This window comes from Macaca nemestrina, chromosome 9 (assembly GCF_043159975.1).
Source record: "Macaca nemestrina isolate mMacNem1 chromosome 9, mMacNem.hap1, whole genome shotgun sequence".
NCBI classification, from domain to species: Eukaryota; Metazoa; Chordata; class Mammalia; order Primates; family Cercopithecidae; genus Macaca; species Macaca nemestrina.
This window is the reverse complement of record NC_092133.1, coordinates 76,342,152-76,348,533: the sequence shown is the minus strand read 5'-3', so window position 1 is coordinate 76,348,533 and position 6,382 is coordinate 76,342,152. Positions and strand designations below refer to the sequence as shown.

Genomic DNA, 6,382 nt, shown 5'->3' with positions numbered 1-6,382 from the left:
CCTGTCACCCAGTTATGATTGACATATAACTACTGAATACATTTGTACATTCCAACAGCATTAAAAAGTGCCTATGTCTAAAACAGAGTTTATTTCACTTTTCCTAGAAGTTTTTTATCCTCTTCACTTTTTTTTTTTTTTTTTTTTTTTTTAAAGAGATGGGTTCTTCCCATGTTGCCCAGGCTGGTCTTGAACTCCTGGGCTCAAGCCATCCTTCTGAAGTGCTGGGATTACAAATGTCATCCACGGTGCCTGGCCTCCTCTTCACTTCTTTAGTATAATAAGTGGCTTCATTGTCCAAATGCTCCAATTTATAGTGTGGGAGTCATCCTTAACTCTTCTGTGGTTGCCATGCTTCTAGACCAATATAATGAGCCTAATATTCACTCCTCTTTCTCTCATGTTCTGAAGCTGCAAGTGATCGGTTTCTTAACTAGTCATTTTTCTGCTGTCACTGTCTTCAGTTCCTTGTCAAAATAGATCAGGTTAATACATTATTTAGAATCATGTGGGGCCTTCACAGCTACCTTCCACATGAAAGGCTTTAAAAGGGGTTATACCAATTGCAATCAATGGTCATCCACTCTTTATCTAGTTTTTCTCATTTTGACACATCTCTTTTAGTTGTCTCCCTTCTAAGGACTTAGCTAGATTCTAAGTGCACAAACTGGTGTGAGAGGTGGTCCCCTACCACTGAGACGCATGCATCCCGATGGTGAGCAAGGGCATAGGAAAGAAAATGAATAATGATGCAAGTGAATCAAGGGGTCAGTGGACCCCTTTGGTAGCTACTGTGATTAACTCTACATAGAGAGAAGTCATATTGAGCTTCATGGAAGTAAGAGGCTAAACCCAACAAAACCCAACAAAACACAAAGGCACATAATCGATTGTGGGTGGGCAGGAAGAAAAATGTGAGCAGAGAAATAAATAATGCTGGGAATGCCTGTAGGATGCTTGAAGGTTAGCTGATTTGTACAGGGATGTGGCGAGGGAGAAGTTCATAAAGTTGATCTGGACTAGTTTTGAAGCCTATTAAATTCCAAGCTAAGATATTTAGATGCCATCTGCTGACAATGGGAATAGAGATGGAAATTATACAGTGAAAACCCCTATGGGGAGTGGTGGATGAGAAAGTGGTGTTATGTTGCAGAGATGTTTTAAGATGCTTCATTGGTGGTACTTAGGATTTTTTAGGATCAGGATGCTGTTAAGATAGTCTAGGCTTAAGGTAATGAAGGTCGTACCTAGGTTGTAGCAGTGGAAATTAACTTAGTGAACACTTATTGTGTGCCTACTATGTATCAAGAATTGTACTGGGTTCTCATGGGGAGCATATGCACAAAACATGGTCTCTGCTCGCACATCATGCACAATTTGTAGGAACTGTACAGGAAACAAGTGATGGGTTTGACACTTTTCATAGGTGGGCTTGGGAGTTGATTGAATCGGGGTGGAGGACAAGGAAGAACCTGAATCTTGAACAATGGTGGATCCTTGAGTGCTCAGGTCAGGCAGAGGTGCTGGTCTGGCTGTGAGGGACACTTGGCTGGCTGGTGTCTAACATGGTGTAAAAGAGACACTGAGAGCTTCTTCCATGGCTCTCACTGAGCCAGGGAGGGAAATGGCAGGGGTGCCACCTGTTTTGGGGACACTAGAATTAACATAATTGATACATATTTCAGGAGGCCATCAGCTGAGCCACAGAATTAATGTATACAAGATAATAACAACCTTACTCCAAAGTTTCATCCCCATTAAAAATATTCAGGAATAGGGCCAGGCACGGTGGCTCATGCCTGTAATCCCAGCACTTTGGGAGGCCGAGGCAGGCAGATCACGAGGTCAGGAGATTGAGACTATCCTGGCTAACATGGTGAAACCCTGTCTCTAGTGAAAATACAAAAAATTAGACAGGCGTGGTGGCTGGTGCCTGTAGTCCCAGCTACTCGGGGCGCTGAGGCAGGAGAATGGTGTGAACCCGGGAGGCGGAGCTTGCAGTGAGCTGAGACCACGCCACTGCACTCCAGCCTGAGTGACAGAGCAAGACTCCGTCTCAAAAAAAAAAAACAAAAACAAAAACCATATATATATATTCAGGAATAGAACACTGAAAACAGCAAATAACAAATGCACAAGCTTTTGAAAATTGAATTAAATTTTTGTGAAAGTCAAATTAAACCAACTGTTCTGAGATCGATACTGCATTGAATCAAGCTTATTTATAATTGTATATTAAATTGTAACTATTTATGTTACCACTAGATGTCACAAAGATTCAATTTTAAAAGCCTTTTGAGGTAGTCATTTTGAAATATATTTTTCTTAAACAGAAATAGGGCTTTCTAGTATTTGCAAATATAAGGAATAACTTTTAAATTTTAAAATGTAAAATAGTTCAAATATGTAGAAGAGTACACAGAACAATATAAGCAATGTCTTTAACAAATATTACCATTTTACCATATATTGGCAGCTTTTTTAAAAAACAAAATCTTACTGTTGATGTTTTTGTATCCCTCCTTCATGCTATTCCTCTTATTTCTGGCCCACATATAACCATTATCTTAAAATAAGTGGCTGTAATTCCCAGTTATACATATTTGACATCTTAATACAAATATATATTTATCCATAAATAAGACAGTTTTTCAAGTGTGATTTTAACTTAATACTTTTTTCATTCAGCATATTTTCAAGATTTATTCCTGCTGATGCATGTATATCTACTTCGTTTTAATGCTGTGTAACATACCATTGTACCAGTTCTTCTATTGGTGGGTGTTTGGAGTGTTTTAAATGCTTTACTTTTATACATATACCTATGTATGTATCTCTGTGTATTTGAGGGAATCCCATTGTTTGCACATTTTCTCTTGACTCACAAGTGACACTGTACTAGTAAAGAAGGTCTGTCAGACTCTCCTTAAAAAATGTGTCAAGGACTAGATTCCTAGTACCCTTCTGACACAATCTCCTGTTGGAAGACAGGAGAACTAATGTGTGAAGTTTCTCTCTTGGTTCTGAAACTTTAGTGTGTATCTAAATCTGCTGGAGAGCTTCTTAAAAGGCACTCCTAGGTAAGTCTTTAAATCTGGGATAGGCTGGAGAATTTGCATTTCTAACAAGCACCCAGATGCTGCTGCTACTGCTGGTCAGCAATCTTACTTTAGAAAATGCTACTCTCGGGTGGGTATACAAGGCACACTTGGGCGATTCCCGGGGCACAGGTTGTGGCCATTCTCAAGCTACTAGATATTGCTAGATTGTGTTCCAAAGTGGTCATGTTAGTTTACACTCCTACCTGCAGAATAGAGTTCCTGTTATGTCGAATCCTTTCAGACACTTGGTAATCTTACATGTCAACATTTTTTACCCATGGCAGGAGTGCAATGTGGTAGCTTTTTTTGTTGTTTAATTAGCATTTTCTCTGATTATTCATGAGGTTAAATATCTTTTTATGTTTATTGGACAATGGATTTGCTCTTCTGGGAACTGCATGTTCATATTATTTGCTAATATTTGCTATTGATTTGTTTATCTTACTGAATTTCTTTGCTGGTTATATGTGTTGGGAAATCTCTCAGGTGGTTGGTTGTCTTTTAACTTGGTTTATGGTCTTTATTGTTTGGCAAAAGTAAGTTTTATTTAAATGTCTCTTTTTTAATGCTTTGTGCTTTTTGGTCTTTTGTTTAATAAATTAATGAACTATTATTCGTTTTGAAAAACTTACGTAGTTTAAAGATTATCTTTAAAAATTATTTCATGTATTTTAGTTTAGATTTTTCAATGAAATTGTCTTCAAGTAGAGTCAGTAATCTCATACCACTCTCAAGCAGAGAGTCAAGCACTCTCATACCAGTTTTATTGAATAATAAGCATTCTAGCTCATTGCATGTACACTGGTGTTATTGCAGAAATGAAATTTTAAGAGCTAAAAACGAGCCTGTCACAGTTTAAACATCTTAACTTACCTACACCCTTGCCGTTATTTTTGTTTCTTCAATTTGCTGATTAAACTCTTGAAGGAGAAAGGGAAGCAGCTTTTGAATCAGAGGACTCTGTAAGTTAGTAGAGGAGAATTTACCAGGTGGGGGGTGAGCAGTGAGTGACTTCCAGTGTAGTTAAGGCTGATGGTGGTTGGCAGATGTGATTTTATGACTCACAAGAAATGCTTACATGCCCCAGAGTCTCTCCCATGTGGCCACACTGGCTAGAGGGACACCAACTAGATATTTATTTGTGTCAGTACTATTTTGAAATTCAGTTACCTCTGATGTTATGGTTCATTCATTAAAAGAAAGAGAACACCTACTATGTGCCAGTCCTGGCACACAAGATACTTTATTTCACCTTCTTATATAGGATAAATAATAGTTTACATTTTTAGAGGCAAAAGTGGAAGTTCAGAGAGTTATTTAAGCTTCTGAGATTCTCACAGCTGATCGTTGAGCGAATGGAGATACAAACCCAAATTTTTCTGACTTTAAAACTTTCTTGTCATTTCTCAGTAACATTCCATCAGAACCCACTGTGTTCGTAGGCACTTAGCTATTCATACTTTAGTGTAAAGTAGCCAAGCTATTTTACTAAACTATAAAACCAAGCTGAATTTGGATATACTAGGGGAATGGATGAGCAGGTGGCCTGGTGCCGAAGGGTTTGAATGTGGCCATAATACCTTCTGAGAGCCTGAAGAACCAGTAGCCAAGGATGGATGGTGTGACAATCAGAGAGGAGGGATTTCAGTTGCTCTGTCCTTTTTTATAGGGTATTGCTTCTCATATTGTAATTTCTTATAAATTCCTGGGGCATTTTCTTAAAATGTAGATTCTAATTTCCGAGCCTAAGGTGGGGCCCCAGAGCCTGCATTCCTAACAAGCTCCCAGATGATGCTGAGGCTGCTATTAAGGAACCACACTGAATAACAAGGGCCTGGGGTATACTCAGGAGAGGAGAGGAGAGGAAACATGTTTGATTGGCCCTGGGGTTGCTGGAGGAGGTTAGGGCAGAGCAGCAGTTCTAAGGAAGGTAGTAGAGGGCTGCTTTGGGTGGGGAGGTGGGTGGTGGCACAATGCCTCTGGCCCATGCTGCAGGTTCTGAGGCTTTATGATGTCTGATGATTCATTGGACTCAGTACTTCACTACAAGTGATTCTTGTGAAAGCAGGTAATACTGAGTAGTGGAATTAGAGATGTGTGTTTGCTTCATTGTCCAAGGATCCTTTGGGTATAGCTTTGGAACAGTCAATGTTAAGCTTTTTGCAAATGAGGGTGTGAAAGGGTTTTTTCTAAGCTATGGCAGCAGAAGGCATTAGAGTAGCTGGCAGCAGATAAATAAGCAGCCACAATTTGTAGGTATTTATCTTGAATTGGTAAAAATTAAAATGGCTTTAGTAGGCAGTTCAGCATAGGAAAAGGGGACTACCTGGAGTCAGAAGGGCTGAGTTTAGGTGTTGTGCCACTTACCAGTTGTACAAGCCAAAATAAATCACCTAATGTCTTTGGGCCTCAGCTTCCTCCTCTGTTAAATGGGGTCACCACTCCCCACATCAGAGTCATTGTGACAGTTGAATGAGCTGACCCCTGTAAGAATGCTTTGTAAACTGCAAGACTCTCCCTATTTATTAACATAGAAAACTGGTCTTAGGGAAAGAGTAGGGGTGGAGAGGCTGCCTTCCATATAAAGGTTTTTAAAATCTGCTCTCAAATCCCCAGATGAAATAATTAGGTAGACATTTGCGAATGTGAAACACTTGTGGTCAAATTGTGTATATTTTCAGAATGAAAGCTTGTGTGAGAGGATCAGTTTGGACTGTTATCTAAGTAATTACTTTAGTTTCTCCTTTCACTTAAAATACTCAGACTCAAACTGTACTAATCATTTATATCAAAATATTTTTTTAGAGCAAATAAGGGAAAGACAAAATATCAAGAGAAAACTAAAGCCAGAGTACTTCATGGCTGAATTTTCTTTCCCTACAATTTTCCCCTTAAATGCTCTAATTCCCTCTTTCATTGTTTGGGATAGGGATTTGTTTAGAGAAGACATTGTATTCCGGGAAAAAGGTGACTTGCTTCTGTCTCTCCCATGGCCTTTGGCTATATTGTGCAACCTTCAGTCAATGATTTAACCCCATGGAGGAAAGTGTGGACTGAGAGCCTGTAAATATCCCAGATTTACCACCCATGGTGTTGAGTTTAGGGTGAGTTGACTTAGCGGGAAGGAGGTGATATTTTAAATTTCTACACATTTAAAAATTTCAGATGACACAATCTCCAGTTTTTAAAAATAAAAGATTTACACTGCCTGCCTATGGCCATTTTGTTTTTATTTCAAATGGAAGCTTTATGTGTACACGGAGGTGTTTCCAGATGCTGAC

The 6,382-nt window shown here is 39.1% G+C and overlaps 1 long non-coding RNA gene across 2 annotated transcripts; it reads right to left on the bottom strand.

Annotated features, from left to right (window-relative positions):
• Positions 1-329: 329 nt before the first annotated feature.
• Positions 330-5,520, bottom strand: LOC105465941 (uncharacterized). 2 transcript variants are annotated; one of them, XR_011607865.1, is made up of 4 exons: positions 5,469-5,513; positions 3,975-4,061; positions 1,473-1,640; positions 345-467 (listed from the first exon to the last, which is right to left on the bottom strand). It is a non-coding gene; the product is annotated as an uncharacterized lncRNA (long non-coding RNA). The 2 variants fall into 2 exon arrangements; XR_011607864.1 differs by lacking the exon at positions 1,473-1,640 and having other exon boundaries at positions 330-467; positions 5,469-5,520.
• Positions 5,521-6,382: the final 862 nt, after the last annotated feature.